The following is a 23,841-nucleotide window of genomic DNA, read 5'->3' on the forward strand; positions in this document are numbered from 1 at the left end:
ACCGACATCTCCGCCTGGGTGGCGCAGTCGATGCCGTTCAAGACAAGCTCCAGGGACACGGTCTTGCTCTGGCTGCCCAGTCAGCCGTGGGAGAGTCGAGTCCTTTAATGACTCAGCCCTGAGCTGCTCAGAACGACGATGTCTTCCCAGCCGACCCCAGAGGGGCAGGGATCCAGAGACACATTTCTTTCGATCATTCTAGGAAAGCCCAGGACCCGCTCGAACCAGTATCCGGTTCTACCGAGAAAGGTGAAAGCTCAGAAATCAGGACTTTAGCAGCCAAAATCCCACAGTCATCCCTCCCGAGAGCAACAGCACGCCCGTGGTGAAACAGCCTCAATGCTAAGAGAGGACTTGACGGCGGGTGTTCGACGCAGCAGGTCTCCCCGTCCCTGGCACGATGGATGCAGCTGGTGCTGCTCCAGTGCTGATCAATACTCTCCATCCAAGACAAATCAATACTGGAAGTTCATACAGCCCGGGATTTTCTGCAGGCTCTGGTGGAGCCGGGCACACAAAGCTCACCAAGCCCAAAACTACTTGGAAGTCCTCAATCCATGCGAGGGGCTGGAAATCCCCACAAGAGGCAGAGGCCAGGGCTGGCAGCCGTGCTGTGCCATGCCATGCAATGCCGTGGGGGAGCGGCTGGGACAGTGCTGCCACAGGAGCCTCACAGTGTGTGCTGTCCCTGGCAGGAAGCCGTTTGTCTACGAGGCAAGGAAACAAGGAGGTTTTGGAGACGGCAATCCCATGCAGCTTCTCGCCGCTTTCCCAGCTACCGATCCAAGAGCGCCTGTGTTTACTTCCAGCCTTCCTCTCTGCTCCGCTGCCAAGCAGCCTGAACGACCGGACACAAACCACTCCACCAGGAAACCCGCTGGATCGCATCAGATAAAAAGGCCCTTGCACAGGGACACTCCGCTGCTGTTAACCCTGCTCTACCTGCGTCCCAGCCAGGCGCCGCGGGCCGGCGTTACTGGGAGGCAAACCGACCCCAGGCACGGCCACGGTTCTGCTACCGGAGCCCTGGTTGTTGGACGTGGGGCTGCTCGGCAACGTGACGGCCGAGCGGCACCGGGGAGCTCGCAGGCAGCACGGCCATGCCGGTTCAAACCCCACGTGCCAGCTGGAGCGGCCCCTTCACAGCAGCACGATGCTGGGAGATGCGTGAGATGATGCTGTGCCCGTGGGAGCTGTGGCTCCCGAGGCTTTGCACCACGGGGCAGCCAGCCTGGCTCCACCAGGAGCTTCGATTGAGCCACTGCTCTGAAAACACTTTCAAGGAGCAAATTAAACGGGACTGCCCTGCGGGTCGCGGGGGCTCACCACGCAGGGACCCTGGCCTGGTGGGCCCTGGCTCAGCCTCTCCTCTGCTGAAACAAGGACATGAGCTGCCTCCTCATGTCCCTGCCCATGGCAGGGGGGTTGGAACTGGATGACCTTGAAGGTCCCTTCCAACCCAAACCATCCTGTGATTCTAAGCAATGTCTGAACCCCCAGAACAGCCTCTCTCCCTGGCACAGCAGCAGTGGACTGAGCAGTAAGCAACAAGTAGCCACCAATAAACCACCCTGGCCATGGCTGCACGTGCTAAGACTCGCTCCATCTTCCCTGTTTTAAGCAAGACAAAGGCCATTTTAACCCGACCTTCAGCCATACCTGCCACTATTGCTACCCTGACTCGCTGGGGCAGCAGCTGATCTGATTTTGCTCTTACCTCTTACCAAGGACCAACCATTGCTTTAAGCCAACACATCCAAAAGACAAATCTTCCCGGGCTTGAGGACGGGAGCAGGAGAACGGGCCATCACCAGCATTTGGTTGCCTAAATCAAGGGTTGGGCAGAAGCCCCAGTCACCCCTTTTGTCTTCTTGCCTTAAAGCAGGCTGCGCCCAGGCTCTGCAAAATCACCTAAATTCATCCCATCTCAGCGAGCAGCAGCATTACTGACGGGGCAGAACTTTTGCACACCAAAACCTGGTCATGCAGAGGTAGGAGGCTCCCTTTTTTGGAAGAATAACTGGCAAAAAAATATATATTTAATGGCTCTGACATGCTTCAGCCCTACCGCTAGCCCTGTCCTGCTAATCCCTTCCCAGTGCCGCTTGCACACTCGCCTGGGTCTGCAGGGAAGTGCTCCTGTGTTTGACATCCTTGTTATTGTGTCTAGCCCGCTCTCACGCTCGCTGGCCCGGGGCCAGGCAGCAGAAGGACGTAACCTTGAGCCGGGCTGAACCCTGCCTTTCCCAGCGATTGAAATGGGAGAGGGTCTGAAGCAGGAAAAACAAGGAGGCAGCTTTTCCTTTTCTTTCGGTGGCAATTCCCCTGCCCTGCCCAGCGCACCCGCATTCCTGACCCGCTGCCAGGATGGACACCGGGCAGCCCGCGCCGCGCCAACGCCCCGTCGGGGCGGAGGCAGGGTCCCGGAGGCTCCGCCGAGGCCCGGAGGAAACCTGCAGCTCCCCGGGACGGCTCTGACTCACCCGGCCAGCGCCGCGCAAACAGGCCCGGCGAGGGAAACGTCCTCTCAGCACCGGCCCCCGAAGTCCGTACGGAGCCGCGCTGGGAACAGCCCGACACCAGGTCTGCTTTGGGGCTGATGTTTTGCATTTCTCCCAGTCCCTAACCAGAGCTAAAACACGCTGTGCTGTTGCTGTAGCTCCAACCGTAGAGGCCGGCGCATCCAACCCAGCCCTCACAGACAGACGTTCCCTTTGCAGACCCCGGCGCAGCCTGCCTGCTGCCCCACCATGCCCACGCACAGCGGCTGTCCCTCCCCATCGCCCTCGCAGCTGGGTGACGGCGGGGGGCAATGGGGACGTGCCAGGGAGCAACACGCTCTGCACCACCGAACATGGCCTCCTACATCTCCGGGCTCTTAGTTGGCACTTCCACCACCATCACGTTTACCTTCAGCAAATCTAGAGGAGAGACCCTTTCAGCTCTTCTCCAGGCTTTGCAAGAGCCTTCCAAAACCCGCCTTGGCCAGCCAGAGCAGGGACTGGGCAAGGCTGGCAGCCCCAGCCAGCACGAGCCATGGATGCTGCCCTTCCTCAGCTCCTCTGGCAAAGCAAGTAGCACTTCCAAACCACATTCAGTGACCAGCACACAGCGTGCCAATGGCCTTCTGGAGCACGTCTGAGCAGCAAAGGTTTTTCTCATCACCTTCTTGAAATATCATTATGGTCTCAGCTATGAACATGCCTGATCCTTAAAGTTACATTTCAGCTTTGAGAAGAGTGTCTGAATGAGGATGTACTAAAAAGAGGTATCTTTCAGGTTTCATAATGATTTTTTCCGTGCCAAGTGGTCCAGCTGCTGGATTCTGAACTGCAATCATGCTGTTACCATCTCCCATCATGATCACCTACCTGGAAATTAATGCAGCTTCACAAATAGTGGTTAGGAGACGATGCTCTGGGGACAGATACCGGGCCCCAAACAGGGCAGGATTTCTTTCAGAATCAAAAAAGCAACGCCAAGGCAACATATGATATACAAAAACTGCAGCAGCAAGGCCTTCTTCTGCCAGCTCAGCTCCTTGACCATGTTCTCAAGACAGGAGATATAACCTGCTCCTGAGCAGACGCTGTGTCCACCTACAACGCCCCAGAGACAGATCTGCAAGAAAATGTCAAAAATTTCACCCGTTTCTGACAGGAATGGCTTCATACAGATGTTCCGAACTGGCTCCGAGACAGCAGTGCCAGGCTCTGCCAGCCGAGGCTGTGGCAGTGGCAAACGCTGTTCACCGTGCACTTGGCACCGCAGGGCGGGCAGGGCTCCCCGGGCAGGGCTCCCCGGGCAGGCTCTGTCTCCTTGCCCAAGGAATGTCCCTGGGAAATCCGGCGCTGGCCCGTGGGGCGGCCGCTCGGCTCGGCTGGGCTCTGCTCGCCCGCGGGCACGGAAGCGCTGGTGAATGGGGAGCCAGGGTCCCGGGAGCAGTAATCAGGGAAGGAAGCACCAGGCCCGGGACGCTGGCGGATGAGACAGGAAGGGATTACACACATCCCACCAATCCGAACGTGCGTCCCCCTCGAACAAAGCTGTTCCTGCCTCTCCGCGCAGCCCGCGCTGGGAACGGGCTCCCAGCTGCTCTGGGAACGCCGCGGATCACTTTCCTTTCCCACTGTCAGCACCTGCTTAGAGGTTACTTCCTACGACCTTCGGGGTAACCCCGTATCACGGTTTTACTGCCCTGAGAAAGAGATGGGGACGATAAACCAGCGCGGAGATGAGGAGCCCCTTCCCTCCCCCTTGCGATCCCTCCGGCCCCAGCGGACACACGGCCTTTCCGAGCGCCCGGGGTCTGTGCCGCGGAGCCGAGTCCCCCGAGGGCAGCCTGCGTGCGCTCTCTCCCATCCAGCAAGAGACCAAGGCAGCAATAATATGAACATATATTTTTAGCAGCAGCAAATTATTTCTCTTACAGAAGGAATATTTCCATGCTGGGCTTTTTCCCTTCCCTTATCACAGCTTGTCTATTTAGAGCGTGAGAACTCTACCTCGCACAAACAACCGCTGCCAGGGCCCGTGCTCAGCCAGGGATCCGCTTCTGCCTCTCTGACGTGCCCCTTTTTCAGACAAAACCCCCCATCTTTGCTGCACCAGTGGGAACTGCCCAAGGGAGAGCTGAGTTCGGGACATTACGCGGAAAGGAAGGGAAAACGCGCTCTGGAGGGTTATCAATCAGCACGTTCGTTCAATCGGAGCCGTGAACGGCCGAGCTGTAGGAAACCCGGGGCAGACCCCGCAGCGACCAGCAGCTCCTCCAGCACGGCAGCACGAGCTCCACCGCTTCCCCTCTGGCTGCAGGTGCAAGCAGGGATCCCGAGGGACAGCTGGAATGGTTGGGGACACCCCCAGGGCAATCTGGCTGCTAAAACACATCGTACTTGCCAGCAGAGCCTCACCCAAAGAGTGGCTTTACGGCCCCGCGCGGCACAAAGCCCGTGAATTCATAGATTCATAGATTTCTAGGTTGGAAAAGACCTTAGAGATCATCGAGTCCAACCATCCTTAATCCCCATTAAACCATATCCTCAAGTAGATCATCCACCCTATTCTTAAACACATCCAGGGATGGGGACTCAACCACCTCCCTGGGCAGCCTATTCCAGTGGCTGACAACCCTTTCAGAGAAGAAATACTTCCTAACATCCAACCTGAATGAAAGGCTACGGGTGCTTAAACCCCCTTCCCACCATCTGGAAGCTCCAGGTTAATGGAGTGCGATGTCAAACTACTGTAGCCTCTTGTTTTCACTCTTCTTTCCCATTCCTCTTGCACGCTGGAGGCTGTGCTGCCCTGCCTGCCGCCCTGCCCACCTCCCTGCCCGCTGCCCTGCCCGCCTGGCCGCTGCTGGGAGCCGCTCTCTGGCAGGGAAGCCGCAGCCAGCCGGGCAGCCCTGGCTCGCAGCTACGGAGGCTTCTCATTCCTAGAGAGGAGGCTGATTTCACAGGCCGACCGTGGCAAACATCTCGGCGATTTTTGCAGCTGGTCCTGGATGAGCCGTCCGGCACTGCCGGATCCGCGCGCCCCGCTCGGCGACGGAGTGAGACGGCACGATTCCTCCCAGCCGATGAGGCCCAAACCCTCCCCCCGGCCCCTCGAACACAGATTTAACGCATTTCAAACAAAAATGCATCAAATGCCGTATTTCCACACCGAACATGGGGATTTCACGGTCTGGGTGACTTTCATGACATCGAGATTGATACGGACTCTTAATCATAGGTAACAGTTGCTGGATGGAGCCCCGGGGCGAGGGCTCGGTGTCCCAGATGCCCATCTGCATTTGCTCCTCTCGGCTGTGCTCTGTTTATTTTCCCCCACACCTCTGCACGGGGCATCCGCCCTCCTGCCGAGAGCGAAATGTCAAGTCCTTGGGTTTTTGGGAAATCACGGCACCGTGCCTTTTGACCTGCACCGAGACAGCTACAGCAGCAGCATGGGAACGGAAACGAACCGGACTGGTTGAATATTCCTGATTTGTGGTCGGAGGCAGCATCGCGTAGGCACAGCGCGGAGCGAGCGGCTCACACGCTCGGGAGCTCCCGCATGTGTGGCTATTTCAGAGGAGAAGAAGTGATGCACAGCAAATAAAGGTGGGTTTTACTGGCAGTCAGACAGCCAGGCTCTTGTCGCCAGCGTGTGCAGCTGCCGGAGCAACGTCCTGGGGGCCCATCCTGCATGGAGCGGGCACACGGCAGGCACCGCTGGCAGGGAGCGTGATGCTGGGCAAGGCAAGGCTCAGGCTGCCCGTGAATCCCATCTCACATGTGAAATTTGGAAGATTTATGCATCCCCACCTGTAAACTCGTTTTCCTACTCTGTCCAGTGTGTACTTGAATGTTCAGGAAAGAGCAGCTTATCTTGGCACGTTGGTGTTCCCATTCTTAATCCACCTGATCCAAATTTCCACCAATTAACAGGGATTTTCCCAGCCGTGAGTCTTCCCATCACAACCAGAAACAGCTGCAAATGTGTCACCTCCACACTCAGACCCTGACCCCACATGTCCTTGGTGCCTGGGTTGTCTCCAGAGGCTGCTCCCACCTGCCTGCAGACCCAGCGTTGGCAGCGTGGGCAGGGCTCTGGCCTACCCTGGGCACCACCACAGTTCTCGAAGCAGGTCTCCTACCAGCTCTTTCATTTCTGCTAATGGCCTATGGGTGCTGCTGAGAAAGCATGAGAGGAGTTCCACGCTTGGCCGATGGGATGGGGCTATGGAAAGTGGCTCATAGTCCCTCCAACTACTCACTTGGAAGTAGGGAAGAGCAACCAGGGACAGCACAACCAGCCTGGGACCTGCAGAAAGGAGCCCTGGACTTCAGTCAGCCACCTCTAAGGGTTAACACGGGCTCAGTCCTCAAGAGACCACACCGACTCCTCTCCAGTTCTCCTCTCAGTAATGTGATCATTGCTCTCAGAGGCACTGGCCAGAAGAGGTGGGCTGGAGGCCTTTCCCTGACCCGGTTCCATTGCATATCCTGATTTCCACCACCCTGCTGGGTTAGGGCCAGCTCTACACCCACGGCACAGCTCCCCTCGCCATGAGGCACCTCGGATCCCTTCGCCTGGGGAGGCTTCAGCGGAGAAAACCTCCTTGAAGAGCTGAGTCTCATCTCACCTATTCACCCAGGGCCTCCCCAGAGCCAAAACGCTGTGGGGTGGAGCAGACCAACAGCTCCTAGTGCAAACCTCTAACCCCCAAGGAGAGGAGGAGGAAGGAAGCTCCCAAGCCGAGACAAGCCTTCCTCTGTCACCTCCTCTGCACTCCCCTGGCTGCAGGCAGAAAGGTTAGCACAGTCCGGGCATGGGAGATGCTCTGCGTGAAGCTGGTCACGCATCACAGGGCCTGTGATGCAGGAGGTGCCATCCTGCTTCGCCCACCTCCAGCTTCTCACCCAAAAAGAGCTCAAGCTGCTGCCCCAGCTCCTGCATTTTGGAGAGAAGATGGAGGGTTCTGGGGAGCCCTGCACACCAGAGGGTTTGTCAGGAGGTCCAGGAGTCATCTCATGGAGGGAGAGGTCTCCATCAGCTGCAGAAGCCACCTGGCGCGGGGAGCCGGTCCCCAGCGCAGCCCTCCGGGAGAGGGTCAGCGGGCGGGAGGAGAACGGAGGAGCGAAGGACAGCTCTCTGCCAAGGCTCGTTTCTCCCATGCACGGGGCCAAGATCGGTTGCGATGATATCAGACCCACGTACTGTTCGGAGCTGGCTTGTCTCTGCACGACACAAACTCTCTGGCACGGAGCTGCGCTGCGCGGGGCCGAGCCCAGAAGCTGAGCCGCACCATGTGAACCACTACGAGTGGAAACGAAATCCCATTGAAATCGGAGCACGTTCGACACAGCGCTCACAGCCGTCCCACAGCCAAGCTGGCAGTGGTGAGAACAAGCACTGGTGTCTCTCACCTGCTCACCAAACCCACAGAAAACGCCGCTCGAGGGCTCTCCCCGCAAAAGAGAGGCTCTCAGGGGAGCCCACGAAATGCAGGATGGGCAGAGATGGGCACTGCCTGCTGCTGAAAGCCCGAGGTTAGCAGGGGAAAGCAGGAGGCAGGAAAGCTGGAAAGCGTTTGCACATGTGTCTTATGACCTGGATTTCCGAGAAAAGTCGTCTGGTAAGAACCAACAGGCTAAAACTCCAGCTCTGGGCTCATCCTGGCAGAGGGATCTATACGATCTGGGCTCCAGAGAAGCAGTGAGGGGCCCAGGCTGGGCCAGCTGGCAGGACGGCGGGGGCAGGACCGGTGGCTGGCAAAGCCGCCCGGGGCCAGGTGGCCTTGCAGGAACCATGGAACCCCGACTATTCCTGGCTGAACACCTTAGTCCAGAAAAATCCTTCAAATGCAGAGAGGGGGGAGTGGGTGGGAGGCAAGAAGTCAAAGCCAAAAAATGGAAGGGAAAGCAGATGCATGTTTGGGGCAGTATTTGAATCGAAAACCCAGACAGTGGGAGTGTGAAAATGAGATTTCCAGACAGACGCCTTCTCTTCTGTGTGACCAGATGACTGGCTATGGGAACAAACCATCTGACACTGGGAGATGCACAGCCACACACATCTCTCGTCGGGTATTTCCAAAATTGCTCGCTGCTCTGGTCTTGCATGGAGGGAGGGTCCTTTTCACAGCGCTGCTCTTCCCTTACGATCTTCTTGTCACGCTTTAGGCTCTTGGGAAGGCAATTCCTGGGCACGCGCTCCAAGAGCCAGCAGGAACGGAGAGTTTTCCCACAGGCACCATGTCCCCATGTTGCCGTGGTCACTACTGAGAGGCAAGAAAACAAGAGATGTGGAACGCTCAGCGGAACCGCCCCCAGGTGAAACCCGAAGGCTGGGCAGACTTCACCTACTGAGAAGCAAAGGGAGCGTTTCGCACCGCGCCTTGCGCAGGCAGAGCTGGTGTTAAAATTCCTGGTGTGAAGAAGAGCCTGACCCATCCTGGCACTGCCAGCGGTGAGCTCCGTCACCCGCCGAGCAGTCGCGCCGCGAAGCGGGCACAGCAGGCTGGGCGCAGCGCCGAGTGAGCAGGATGCGGGGAGAGCTCCTGCTCGGCCGTCCCGGGGCTCAGCAACGCAGCTGGGCCCCACAGCTGCAGCACAAACCATCTGCCCGCACGCTGGGCTGGACGAGCGGGAGGAGAGCAGGAAGGATTTCCAGGATGAGAGGGCCGAGAGGGAGGCAGGGGCTCCCGTGAGACGGAGGGAGCTGAGTCTGGTGGAGGTCGTCCCGCAATAACCAGCGCTTGGGTCACCCCGGGGTGGAGAATGGGGAGGGAGGAAGGAGGGGTCGAGTCCTCTGTGGAGAGAGTTCAGAAAGGATTGGGACAGAGAAACGAAGGTGTTGAGAGATTAGAAACAGTCCCTGCAAAAACAGTCTCTGGCAAGGCTTTGGCGGTGCCCTCTGCCACCCAGCCCGCAGGGAGCCCCCTGGCAGCCCACTCTAGCACAGGGGAGGGAAAAGTTTAATTCAACCCAAAATAACCAGCTGTGCTCAGAAGCACCTCCGGGCTTGCATGGATCTGGGGTGCATTTCTAGCCTGCACAGACGACCTTCCCTTGCTCGGTATCTGTTGTTTCACCTGTCCCACCACGGCAGCAGTTTGACGGATGAATTTAAGGGTCATGTCCAGTAGTTTCACTCCAGGCTCTCCCTGCCGCACCGCTCGATCCTCGCTGACACGCAAGTTAGGAAAATCCCATGCAGTCTTCAGCACATGAGGCTTCCCGGGGAAGGCCACCGAGGGACTATTCTCTTTCTGAAAGGATGAGAAACTCATCACCACCACAGATGGCGCGGCTCCTCCAGGCCCCTTGCCTAAAACGCCAGCCCCGCAAAGGCCGCGGGCTTTGTAAGATTACAGCTACTCGGGGTTTACGAGGGTACATAAAACCTTTACGGTGGGCGCATTAGTAACACAGTGGCCTGTATTTACGGCTGGTGCATGCCCGCTGCAAAGCAGGGCTGACCCCCCGGCTTAACCGGAGCCCATGTGCTGGTATTTGGATCGCGTCCATCGGCATTAACAGCTGGGCTCCGCGCAGCGGCCAAGGGCAGCTCGGATGTCACCTCTCCGCTCCAGCACCCACCCACGGGCTGCGGCGAGGTGCCGAGGGCCCCAGGCAGCCCAGCACCGGTGATCACGAAGGGCTGGTGCCAACCAGGGCTGCCACCGTGTCTGTGCTTTGCAATAGCTGGTGGGAGGTGAGACCTCTGAGCTGGCACAGCCGGCTGCGGCTTTCCAAGCTCTCTCCTCCGAACCGCTGCGCCCATCACCATGTTTCTGGCCTCCATCGCCTCGCATTGCAATGGGTCTCCTTTATGCAGAAGCAAAATTAAAACGGTCGGATGGGTAAGGTGAGACATTTCAGAAGGTGAGAACCAGCTGGCACATCTGGGAGTGGGGAGGAGGCGGCAGCAGGAGCCTGCCCAGGCCAGCAAGTCCCTGAGCGCAGCAGGGCAGCAAGTCTGCGCGGCCCCCCCTTCTCTCAGGAAGAAGGAACAACAACAGGAAGAGAAGAGAACTCGCTCAGACAAAAGATAAACAGCCCAGCTAGATAGTGAAGCCAGAAGTTGCTAATTAACCTCAAATTGCTTCGGAAAGGACTCCAAGTGGAGCGTTCCCTGCTGAAACGCGAGCAGTCCCAAAACATCTGCTGCCGCGGCCCCACGCCGCCTGCCCACACCCGGCACTGCCGCCGTGGCTCCCGCGGCAGTTCTTCTCTCGGCATGCCCCGAGCCGTCCTGGGCGGGAAAGCACGAGCGAGCATCCCAAACAGGAGCTGCACCTCGCTCTCTGCTCAGCCTGAACCTTGTCTGGCTTCACCAACGGTGGGCTGGAGCCCTTCACGCCTCCCACCAGCAGCAGAGACCCTCTCCCTGCGCTCCCAGCGGCACCACACCGAGCGCCCGCAGAAGGCACGTGCCCGTGGAAGGAGCCGCGTGTATCCGTCCCAGCTCAGAGCAGCAAGGCACCCCGAGCAAAGCACCGAGGCCGCGGCATCGCTAACGCCAGCGGGAGCTCAGTTCATAAATAAAGCCCTTGCCCCCGCCGCGCGCGTTCCGTACGCGGCACGGTAAGATTTCCAGAAGGGGCTGAAGCGCAGTTCCCTCGGGCACAGGAAATAAACGAGAGAGAAAAATCAAACCGATTGCTCAAGCCCAAGGGCTGGTGAGGAACAATGTGGGCTCCTTCGAGCAGGAAATGACACTCAGCTGAGCATCTGTGTGCATGTCAGGGCGGATTAGGAGCCTGTCAGGAGCTCGACATCAGCTTTACAGGACGATGACGCGTGAGAGGGCTGCGGTGGGGCTCTGGACACCAGAAGCACCATCACGAGCACTGCGGCCCCAGAGCATCTGCCACTGCCTTGCGATACAGTATTTCTTCTCCTCTCACCACCAAACGTCCTCAAAAACCGATGCTGGGCTGAGATGGTGAGTTTGGCTGCAAACCAGGGCAGGTTTTCAAACGCAGCATTGGTGAAGGACGGGGACGTGACGCCCCTGCTCTGCCCGTGCAGTGCCAGGCTGTGTCTGCTGCTGAGCCAGATCCAGCTGCGTTTGAGGGACAAGGAGTAATCCCAGTCCTGCACTAGTCAAGGTGAGGTTTCAGCACCAGCTTTAATGGAAACTGGCCTGGCTCTACCACCTTCCTCAGCTGGTGGTCTAGACATGCGAACACATTAAGATTCTGCATTGTCCCAATATTTTTGGCTAAGGAAGGGCTATGAATAAAGCCTTCACCTGCAGACAGGTACCCCAGTCCTCACTTTTCATCGTGCAGAGACACTGGGCTGTACGGAGACAATGCTTTTGGATCCAGCAATTCTCCCACGGGGTACCCCGTGCTGCTGTCGAGAGGCTCCTGAATCTCTAGTGTTCAACCAGGTAACGTGCAACTGCAGGAGAGCAACAGCGACTCAGCCCTCAGCTCAGGGCACGGAGCGGCCCTGGGATGCAGAGCACAGCCCAGGCAGGCCGCCTCCGCCACGGCTGCCCCGGAATGCCGCAGGTGAGATGCCAGCACGACCATCTTCCCAACGAACACGCCGTGCCTGCTGCAGGGAGCTCAGCCAGCCCGGCCGGCACGAAGCCGTCCCCTTACACCACACTGGGACTTACTGTGCGTGTGAGCCACGGGGACCCTGCACCTCGGGATGGCCACGGGGACTATGCCGAGGAGAGCTGAGCTGCCACCCACCCCACGGGCACTCATGCAGCATCTTTTTTGGAGCACCTGGTGAGGGTGAAGGGTGATGCAGATCTGTCACAGGGACATGGGGCGGCGAACCCCAAAACACACAGAGAGAACGCTGATCAATCAAAAGGTTTTGCTTTTCATGTGTTGAGACTTTGAACACAAATCTTCATTTTTTCCCCCCCCTGAAAACCAAGGCTTTTCCCTGCAAAAACGTTTGGTCATAAAACCACAGCACATCAGTTCAAGAGATTACTTTTACCATTCTGCACTGGATTTTCTTTTCAGTTTCGTAACATTTGTGGTGGAGGCTGAATACTGCCTGCAAAAGCCGTACAGCTTTCTTAACCCCTGATTGTCTTTGCAGTAGAAAAGAGTCTTGGAAAGTTCAACACAGCTGCTTTCCACCGCTGTGGTCTCACTTCATGGGATGTCACAGATGCTGCCCTTTCATTTTCTTTGCGGATTCCCTGGAAACTCCCAAATTCTTGTCTATAAACACATTTTGAAAGCAAGTAAGTCCATGCTATGGTAACAGCCTAATGCTTTCAGCTTCTGGGCTTCAATCCTGCTGGCTGAGCTCTTCTCCGCTTGCACTCAAGCAGTGCAGCAAAGTCTAACAGCAGGAAAACCCTCCCTGTGAACTGACACTTGGGTGCTGAGCCTCAGCAAATCCTTCGGAGTTGTGGTGGACTCATAAGTCGTTTGTTTTACTGCAGACAAAAATCCCTGTTAACAAACACTTTTTCTGAAATGAGTAAGGACATATGAATGGATTTCAGCGCATAGTCCAGCACCTGGACCTCCTCACCAAGGTAAAGGTCCTTCTTACCTTCCTCTTACCCAAACATCTCAAAGCATTGAGTGGGTCACGGCGGCTCTCTCAAAAGCTGGTGGAGAGAGACAGGGACCTGCAACACGTCACCCCCATCCCCACGTGCATCAGGACTGGCAGCAGCAGCCCTGGAGACATCTGTGTCTCTTCCAGCTGCCTAATTGTTAGGAGTCCAAAGTTTGCGGACATGAATGTCACCACAAGGATCCTAGAGTTGCCACTCAATGTCAAAGGGAGCCTCTCGCTGACTTCGAAAGAACCTGAGTTGAGCCCCAAGACAGAAACATCTGATGTAAGCACTCACAGCCCTTTTCCGTATTCAGATCAAACCAATATCCATCCTGTACCAACCCCACCCACCCCCAGAGGTCCCTTCCAACCTCAGTTGTTGAACTATTCCAAATAATTTTCCTCTTTTACTTGTTAAAGCCTTTTGGGGACAAATACACTGAGGTCATCATCATCAGTAAAACAGGCAAATGTTTTACTCCTTTACAGGGGCTGAGATACGTTGCTGGGGTGGGATATCCTGTGGGATGGCTACGAGCTGGAAGAGCTGCGCTTGGCCCTGATGTGGCCACGAGCCGTGGCTGGAACAGCACCTGCAGTGGTCGACACAGGCCCTGCATCTGGTTTGCTATTGCAGAGTCCTGAAATATCTGGTGTGACACTGGGATTATAAAACAAAAATCCAAAGTGACAATTTAGAGAAGGACAGTAAAGTGATAGATAATGGAAAAATTACCAGGCTCTGGAGTGGTAACATATATGGGAACCTGGACGTCCCACCCGTGAAACAAGGTCAGTTATGGGGACCACTGAATTATTAGCCCAGTCTGCCTGCCCAGGGACCATGACTGAACACCCTAACTGTTCTGGTTTGTATAATTAGCACATAAGCTATCAAAAGTCCTCAGAGTTCAAATGCTCTAAGAATATTTTAAAGCTTTCCGTAAGAGTGTAAACACTCCCACGAAACAGCCATCTTCTGTGCCAACCTGCTCTCTCCAACCCCTGCAACTCAGACCAGTACGTCCAGTTTGCCTCTCCCATTGAGATTACACTCGGAAACCCATTCCCAACAATTGAGTTGCAAGCACATGAATTTAAGGATTTACTGAGGTAGGTTTCTAAAAGCAGCCCCATCCCTTTTTCCTGGGATATACTGCAACACTGGGGAAACGTCATCCAGCATTTGATAGTCCTGTAATTGAAAAAAAAAAGGACTGAAGAAATCAGAAAGCATCCCAAGAGCTGCCATAAAGCCATGATTGATCGTGCAATCGATGGATCTAGCTTGGGTAAACAATTTGGGTATTTGACAATTAAGGAAAAGTTTGGCTCTGAATGGTCCCACTGGCTGAGAACGTTCTCACGCCCGAGCAGGGATGGGAACACGACTCGGTACAGCTCACCACTGCGATCGCTTTTCTTGCTAAGCTCCACTTCACTTTCTCTCACTTTGAAAAATAACTAAGAAATGATAGCAGGCCAACAAAGCAAACAAACAATCCTTGTCTTAGAAAAACCACGTCATGATAAAGTGAGATAAGAAACGGTGGAAAAGTTATTGTATGAACGTTGATGAGAGCCCATACGTGTTACGCAGCGAGGAAAACAGATGACTCCCTCTCAGATGGAAGAAAATGTTTCTTCTCGTTTGGAGAAAGAAAAACACAAAGCGGCTCAACTGCATCCCTGAAATTGTGCAATTTACTTTGCATATTTGGCAGCAAAAGTAGAAGAAGCAGTTTATAATCCAGGGTTTTCACGCAAATGACAGGTTCTCGGTTCTCCAAGGAGTATTTCATTTCGGTATGCTTTTTTAATTAACATTCTAATAGCACGTTGGAATTAAAGGAATACCATCAGCTGAAAACTCACAGAGCTGCTTGCGCGTTTCTAACGACTCGTGTCACAGCAGTCCCTGGACTAACTGGGACTGTTGCAGACAGACCCAGCCCTTCCCTGGGCAGTGTGGGGTTTATCCGTACGACTGAGGCATTTTCCGTACCACCAATTTCGCTGCGTACCTTTGCTGGGCAGTTCCCCCTTCCCGCAGCAGCAGGGGACACGACGGCCCAGGCAGGAATCCATCCAAAGCTGGGGATGGGCAGAGGCTGGGGTTTCTTTAACCATTTCATTATAAAGATGCGAATTGCTGAACATTTTATTGTTTTTAAAAGTTGCTCTTAACTGCGATAAGGTGGAAATTACATACAAAACAACCTGTGAAGCTCCTTTTCTGCCCCAAGAGTTGGCTTGGTGTTTCAAGATACAGAACAGCCAGTGTGAAACACATCTAGAGAGACTGAAAAAGGCATCACCTGCCTGCAAACCCAGTTCAAAATTGGTGAGAATCTCCCAAAGAAAGTAACTTTTCAGAAAGAAGCCATACCAGGCAGTTCCGCAGGCAGCTATCGAGGCAGCAAAGGGAACCAACTCTGCTGCCTCCGGAAAGGAAGGAAAAAAAACCCACAAGGGAAGTGAAACTGTGACAATTTTTAAGTCTTAGGGACAGAGTCCTGTGACTGGGCACAGCCCTGTGTCACATGAAAGGTGTGGGAAAGTGCCGCAGCGCTGGTTACGCTCGCGTGTCTGGCTTCGCAAACAGCCCGAGAACCAAACCGCCACGGCGTGGCTGCGGCAGCTCCCGCCGCAGCGCTGCCAGGAGGGTCTGCCAGCCTGACCCACGGGCACGGTGCCCCTGCGCACCCGCCCAGGGCACCGAGACGTTAACCCTGCCCCTGCGCTGGAGAGACAGCCCTGATTACAGCCGGGCTTGAAAGCCAGACCCAAGCGCTGGGCTGAAGTTAAGCTCAGGGTTAAACCTTACAGGCATCCCAGTGAGTAAGGCACTTCCCAGTTATCTCATCCCGCGTACCCCATCGCTGTGCTGGCTCTATAAACTAAACGAAACCGCACACAAATCACACCGACACCACGAAGCACGTTTAGCAGCGCTGCCCTTGGCGATGCTCTCCAGGCTCCTTCTGATCACAACCCCGTTTGCAGCCCTAATCTCCCCAAATTACCCACTCTCCAACATGAGACGTAAACAGGCAGAAATTCGGCTACCGGTTCTGAGGATGGTTTGGTTTTTTTTATGAGTTCTGGTGGGGATAAGAAGAACAAAACTGACTTTTTTCAGAACTGTTTGGGCTGCTGGTGCAGAACGTGCCCCGTCAGAGAGCATCCAAAATGCCTCGAAAGGCTCTGCATGGCTCCCTGGCACTGCTCAGCACGCTCTATGTCTTGCTGAGGCTCACAGCTTCCCTGTCTTGGGAAGACACAGGTTTCTAATTCATAAATCTTCTTCCTGCATGTCTGACGCTCACTGATGTCCCACCTGGATGGAGCCCACCAGAGCATCCTGCACAGCCTGGGAGAAGCAGGACCCCGCGGTGCTCAGCAGCCGTGCCCCTCGACGCCTCCTTGCACAGCTCTCGCTCCCGCTGGCATCCGGCTTCGTGCCTCCTCCGTGCGGAGCTGACAGCTCTGCAACAAGCACAAGAGACACAACAGCTCATACCAAACAAGTGCTGCAGCAGTGTCAGGCCAGGCACACGCTGCAATGAACAGTCAGTCATCTCCAAAGAAAAGATGGGAAACCTCCAGAAAATGTAACAAACAGCACAACTACCTGCACAAAGTAGCTGGGCTGCTCAGCCCCTGCACTCACTGCCAAAACACCAAGGAATCATGGAATCACAGAATGGTTTGGGTTGGAAGGGACCTCAAAGACCATCCAGTTCCAACCCCCCTGCCATGGACAGGGACACCCTCCACTACACCAGGTTGCCCAAAGCCTCATCCAACCTGGCCTTGAACGCTGCCAGGGATGGGGCAGCCACAGCTTCTCTGGGCAACCTGTCCCAGTGCCTCACCACCCCCAGAGGGGAGAATTTCCTCCTTAGATCTAACAAAAATCTGCCCTCTTTGAATTTAAAGCCATTGCCCCATGTCCTGTCACTACACACCCATGTCCAAAGCCCCTCTCCAGATTTCTTGTAGCCCCTTTAGGTATTGTGAGGCTGCTGGAAAGTCTCCCCGGAGCCTTCTCTTCTCCAGGCTGAACAACCCCAACTCTCTCAGCCTGTCTTCATAGGACCAAGGACGTGCAAGACACTCTCTTGAGAAACCCCAGCTTCATGCTGTGTTGGAGTGGAAGGGAAGCGAGTCCCATCTGCCCATCAAGCACCCTCGTCAGCGTCCCACTCACCCCAACAAGCCCCATCCATAGAGCTGTCACTTGCAGGAGGCCACAATATGCTTCTGGGCAGCTGCAGCTCCTCCCTCCCCTGGTTCTGCTAGTGGTGGCTGGACCTTGACTTTGTTCAACTGCTACATGGTCTCATCAGCCTCATGGAAATTTTACCTTGCCCTGCAGCTCTGGTAGCGAGAGCTGTACGGCACTTCAGGAGCAGAAGGAGAAAAGGCAACCCCCAAAACATGATGTGCATATGATCCTGCTCCCATCTGCCACGTGCCACGGCCACGGGTGCAGGAGAGATGCTCTCCGTACACCCACCCACGCAACCACTGCAGCAAGACGGGGGGATGGCTGCACTGACACCTCGTCACGGTTTGCACTGACACCTGCGCTCACAGTGGACTGAGAGGGGACGGGGACTTAAAAGACAGCAAGAGCATCCAGAAATGGATGAAAAAAATAAGAAGGAAATAGAAGAACAGACGCATTCATCAGTTCCAGATACCCGCCACACAGTTTAGCTACTCAGCGTTTCCGTAGGGTCATATCCAACGTCCCCAGGCTGCTCCTGCATGAGCAAAGGGACAAGGAAAAAGGGAACAGTGGAGAAGCCATTGGCTCTGCCGCCGAGGGTGCTCTGCTCTCTGCAGCCCCAGGTCCATGTCAGTCCTCGTCCCCTTTTCTCACCAGCTCAGGGTGCTCTTCCACCCAGCCCAGCACACGCTGCTCCCACGTTTCTGCTGACACAGCTGTTCGTTGGCTGGTGCGGTAAACCAATTTTGGTTTACTTCTTGGTGTTGCATGTAACCTTGCAAAAGCACAAATTATTTGCACTCCATGTCTTTTTTTTTTTAAATCTTTTTTTGCATGCTTTAAGTAGCTAAACGTAGTTTGCCTTTTTTCTACAGTTTGCCTTTTTTCCATTGCTTCAGCTGTCTGGCGGCAGCGAGCACCTGCTCTTTAAACACCATTTTCCAAGGTAGGTTTCTAAAAGCGATTTTGAAAAATAAGATTCTTTAAAAGCTCCAAAAAAGGCAACCGCATTTCCTCTTCAGAAGAGTACAGTAATAACTGAAAAGGCGACTCCTGCCAGAGAAGAGGGGCTCAGACCACACTGATGCTGAACGCAACCACCTGGGAACCGAAACAGCAGCTGAATGGGAAAGGCACGGCCAGGCCCGGCTCTCGGTGGCCTCCGACTGTCCGTGCTGTGCCTGGGGCCAGTGTAACCTCACAGGTATTTTTAAACTGCATCTGAAAGCGGGAAGCACCGATGCTTCCTGTGACAGATGAGTCTGTAGCCAGACAGCTCAAGGCTGGCCACCAGCAAGTGCTCACATTCTGGTAGCCCACAGAGGTCAACGTCCTTCTGTTTCCCTCTGTCTACAAGGGAAGAGCACGAGGAAAGATGCACAGTGCTTTTCAGTGCTTTCATCACTTCAGCCTTTTAGGCTTTATCCTGCTGCTGCTGCTTACAGCGGTGAGGGTTGGTGTTGCTCACCAGCCTGGGCTGCAGCATCAGGGACACTGTTGCATCCTCCACAGCCAGGAGAAAATGGCCTGCCTCTTGTAGGCAGGATAGGTACCTTGAGTTGATTAGTAATTAGTTAATTAGTTCATTATCTCAACTCAGTCCAGCTGGATAAGAATGATTGGTGCCATAATTCCCCCTTTTTGTTTTACATTTTTTGTTTTCACAAAGGCTTTATGGGTGAGCAGAGACCCGGCCCATTCATCCAACTCCAGCACACTTCCCTCCCGCGAATACCACGTCGGGGCTTGCAGCTTTACCTTCTTCTCCAAAGGACTCTCGCTCGGGCTCCCGGCTCCGGCTCTTTTGGCTCCAGCTCCTTTGGCTCGGGCTCTCAGCTCAGCAAGGGAGTTGGGGCTTCATGGGGTCTCATGGATGTATCACGTCGGGGTCACCAGTTGTTGCTCACCAGCCTGGGCTGCGGCACCAAGGACACTGTTGCATCCTCCACAGCCAGGAGGAAATGGCCTGCCTCTTGTAGGCAGGATAGGTACCTTGAGTTGATTAGTAGTAATTAGTTCATTATCTCAACTCAGTCCAGCTGGGTAAGAATGATTGGTGCCATAGGTCGGGTGACGTGAAGAGGAACAAGTGTCTCTCCCAGACCAACAACCTCCATCCCTTGAGGCTGGAGGCTCCTGGAGCTCAAGAGCTGGATTCCATATTTTTCCCGTCTCTTTGTGGCTGGCATGTAAGGGACAGTTCCACAGGCTGCGAGTTCCCTTATTCTGTCATCTCCATCTCTTGTTTTCCCCAGATATCTGAGCTCCGAACCGAGCACTGCATGACATTTAACACACGGGCATTCAAAATGAGGAAGGGTGATGAACAGTGGGCAACTCTTTTTCCAGTGATCTCATCACTATGGTTAAAAAGGGGAACCCAGATAAGCTTTGTGGTATAATACATAGAAATATCGAAATTCCTTAGAAATAAGAGTTTCGAAATTCATGTGCAACGGCACACGGAATGTACCTGTACCGATGCTGTGACTCGTTGCTCAAATCAGGTCTCAGCATTCAGAAATTCTTTGCTAATCGGGATGTCTGCTCCTGGGTGTCTTCCAGCTCCCAGCACGTGTTTGCACTTGTCACGGTAACCGCACGCAGGAATCAGGCACACCTTGTTGGTACATCTTCACCCAGACACTTGCATACTTGGCATGGCCGTGCAGTCCAGAGAGCATTTATGAACGAATTAAACCTCTGGACAGAATCAAAAGCTTGGGGAAAGGACAGCAGCTCCACTTTGTATCACCTCACATTAAAAACAGAGAGGATTGACGTCTGCCAGCCTTGCCTCAGCGCACGCTGTTCAGCCTTTTCCCCTAAGGATGCTGAATGGACTCCTGTCACTCCAGAGCTGCTGGAATACACAGGAGTTAACTGGGAAACTCTCTGCATGCATTGACCTAAACTGGCCTGATTTATTCTTGTATCACAATTCTTAAAGCTAACTATTGCCATAATTACTTCCATGTATCTACCTTATTCCAACAGGCTGCTCCTCCTCCTCAGCCAGTAATCCTTCTCAGAGTCACTCACTGAAATTCCAGATCATTTACTTTGAAAACCAATTGTATGTAATTAGAGGAATTTCTACAACCCTTCCCTTTATTGGATGTACTGGAACAATCTGTAATTCATCTCCACCGATAGTGCCTCTGAAGGCTTTGAAGGACTTTCTAAGAGGAAAAAAAGTTCCATTGAGACAAATGTACCTCCTTTTTCCTCTCTTTTATCTAGTGAAAACACCTAACGTGAGCAAAGGTCCGCAGTTCTGAGTGCTGAGAGTTTATTTCCACCAGACGCAAGGCTGGGGACGTTTCAGTCACCACTGGTGAAACTTTCCGAGGTGACGCAGTGAAGACGGTTTAAGAGCTGTCGGTGAAACAGGAGGAGCAGTTTGTGCTTCGACTGGCTCGATGGAAACCAGCGGATTTGTTCCTTGCCCCACTATGGCCAGCAGCAAGACTGACATGACCTCAGGCAGAGAGCAGGATTTTTCACAAAATACTTCTATCTTAAGGCCCCAGGCCCAGCAGCTCGCTTTCCTAAGCACCACAGCTCCCACCACGCTCATCAGCACGCCCCAGACCTCGATGCCTCCGGGCTGTCCCTGGAGCCCTGGTTCAGAGACCTAGTGGAATTCAAACCCAATGAATCCAGCCCAAATATTCCAGATTTTCAAAAGCACCCAGGAAAGCTTTATGATCCAGTGAGAGCTGACATCCATCCCTGTCCTAAGGCTCAATGCCTTGCAAGATCTTGCCCATGTTTTGGAGGAAGGCAGCCTTTTTCCGAAAGAGAAGCTTGATCTGGGCCACTGCCCGGATGGAGACGGGATGCGCTGCGCCTGCAATGGTGGTTACCACCTTCTCACCTGCAGAAAAGCAGAAAGGTTCGTGTTGGAAAGGGAGAGAGAAGCTGGCAAAGAGCCAGAGTAAGGCCTGAGGCAGCGGGTTTCTGGGCAGCTGCTCCTGCCACAGCATCAGCATATCCATCTGCGAGACCTCCGGGAAACGGCACGTCGGCCCAGCGCGGGTACGGCGGCACTCGGAGCTTTCCCCGCCTGCGCGGGCACTGCTATCGCCTGGGGGAAAACGCCTGCGGATTATGGAATTCAAGCGATCAGACACACCTCACGTAGAGTTCTACATCACTTCCCATGTCAATCCTCTTGCTCTGCAATTTGGCAATGACCGGCAGACAACTCCGGGAAACAGATTTTAAACTTCGGGGCGAAACCCAAGGTAATCTATATTAGCTCTGAAATGAGAGGTTTTCTGTCCAGCAGGCCAGATTTTCTGTTCACGCTGATTTTACACCAGCACAGCAGCCACCTGTGCTACGGAGCCGTCCGTAGCCAAGTCCAGTATTCCTATATACAGGCAATTCGGTTTTCCTACGTAGAACAGAGCACTGCTGTCACGTGGCTCAGCTCTCATGCAGATTTCTTCTGAACGTTTCGCAGCCCTCTTTCCTATTTTGATAAAAGAAAGTTACTTTCAAAAGTAAAGGCTTATCATTTCTGGTGATCTAAACAGATGTGACTTGACAAAGGGGTCCATTGTAGGGCCATGTTATCGCTTTGTTTTTTAACGATGAAAGCTCTGGTTGTTTCTTATGGTGAGAAATAGTTTCCCCTCCAGATAGCCCCTTGAGAAACTCACGAGAGAAAATCCAGATTGTGAAAAGTATGGCTTGTGAGGAATTCGAAACAACACGACAGGGGAAGCAAATCGTCGTGAAAATCCTATTCCAGAAAACCTGGGCTCATGACCACCTCCAGCCCCGAGTTCATCCTCCCCGCGCCCAGGTGAGCTGCCTCGCTGCCGCCTGCGCGACGGCCGTCCGCAGGAATCAGGAACACGGCCCAGCCCCTCTGTCCTTCCGCCGTCCGCAGACCCACTAAGTCAGGCTCTCGCTGCGCCGGCTGCCGAGCCCGCGCGGAGGACGATGGTCTCAAGCCAAAGACAAAACAACGCGCGAACGGGTGACACCACGGGTCAAGGTAAGGGGGAAGAACTGGCAACGCAACCGCCCGCCCTTGCGCAATCCCAGCTAACCAGACCCAGGCACGGACGCGAGCCGCCCGCGGACACTTGGGAGAAGTTTACATTTCAGCTGGGCTTCGCAGCTGGACGGCGGCGGCTTCGCATGCAAAGCTGATTTCTCCAGGGTACAGCTCCAGAGAGGGGTAGCCAGTGGAGTGCCTCTGAAAAGCTTTTTCTGATCTGTTTTCAGGTTTGCTCCCCTTCCCCCCAGGCTTCTTTCCAGGCACATGTCAAAGGGCTCTGCTATATTGCCGTTGAAGTGTAGTTCAATAAGTTTCAGTTCTCATTTAAGACTTCGTTTTTTAAGATAGCAGAATAGCTTGGGTTCATGTCAGAACAGTTTTAAGGCCTCCAGCATCAAAAATAATCTGTCGTAAATCTAAAAACACCAGCTTTTCAGAGAGGAGATGTGAGATGCCAAGAGATTTCACACACACGAAGAATTGGGAGATTGGGCTCCGAGTTCCACCTGCCTCTGTTCCACGGTTACCTAAGGCTGGACCCAGCAATCTGATCTGAATCACCTCCACATTTTTTTCTAACGCTCCCCGAAGTCCGGTCTCAGCATCCCCCTGCGGAGCGGACGTTCCCTCGCCCGCTGCAGGAGGGCATTCCGACGGCCGGGTCCCTGGCACGCCGCGCCCTGGCTTTTGCACGGCGCTTTCCAAGAGCTGCCCTGCAGCCGCGGTGGGGTCCGGTTCCCGGCTCCCACCCCGCACCCGTGGAAACGATCTCGACGCCCAGCGAGGGAGATGAGTGCCAGCACAATGAATCCACAAAACTGCCAGCGCGCAGGAAATTGGCCGATTATCCAGCATCGACTTCTAGCAGAAACCATACAAAGGGATCTTTATGGATGAGAAGGTCGCAGAAAAGGAAGGAGAGGGGCGAAGAGCAGGGGAAATGAACGGCGTGGAGAACCATGATCAAGTATTTATGACCATCCTCTGAAAGGTCCTTCTTAGTCCAGCTTATAAGCGACGCCTGAATGTCAGGATTATTTAGGAGAACTTATTAAAAGAAGCAAAAAAAAAAAAAAGTTGGTGGATAAAACCGCCAATGCTTCTAAATCACAGCAAGAAATACTGCCAGCAGCTTTGCTTGGTGTAAGGACTCGCATCCTTCCCAGCTGCCGTTCCCTCGGGCACTGCGGCAGTCACGGGAAGCAGTGAGGCAGGAGCGGTGTGCTCACCTCCGGGGCAGAGGCTTGTCCTCCTCCCCAGTGGTCCCATAGGACCACTGGCAAACTCCTCATGGGATGTTCAGAGCCCGTCAAACCTCAGCACACGGATTTCAACTGGAGAAAGATGCATCAAAATAGCAAGAAAGGGATGGAGAGAAGGACGTCCAGGCTCCGCAGCCGGCAAGGACACCCTGGCCCTACGCACACAGGCCCCAATTACGCTGCTGCTTGGCTAAAAAAAAATATCAGAAAACATCCATTGAAAAATCCCTTTTTCTGTCTGATATTGTAAACACAAGTTCAGCACAGGAGACTCCATGG

The 23,841-nt window shown here is 54.4% G+C and overlaps 1 protein-coding gene across 1 annotated transcript in view; it reads right to left on the bottom strand.

The window, feature by feature from the left end:
* The window catches only part of EXD3 (exonuclease 3'-5' domain containing 3), a 331,172-nt gene that overhangs the window by 82,763 nt on the left and 224,568 nt on the right, over window positions 1-23,841 (bottom strand). The window lies entirely within an intron of this gene.

This window comes from Tauraco erythrolophus, chromosome 22, assembly GCF_009769465.1.
Source record: "Tauraco erythrolophus isolate bTauEry1 chromosome 22, bTauEry1.pri, whole genome shotgun sequence".
Lineage (NCBI taxonomy): Eukaryota > Metazoa > Chordata > Aves > Musophagiformes > Musophagidae > Tauraco > Tauraco erythrolophus.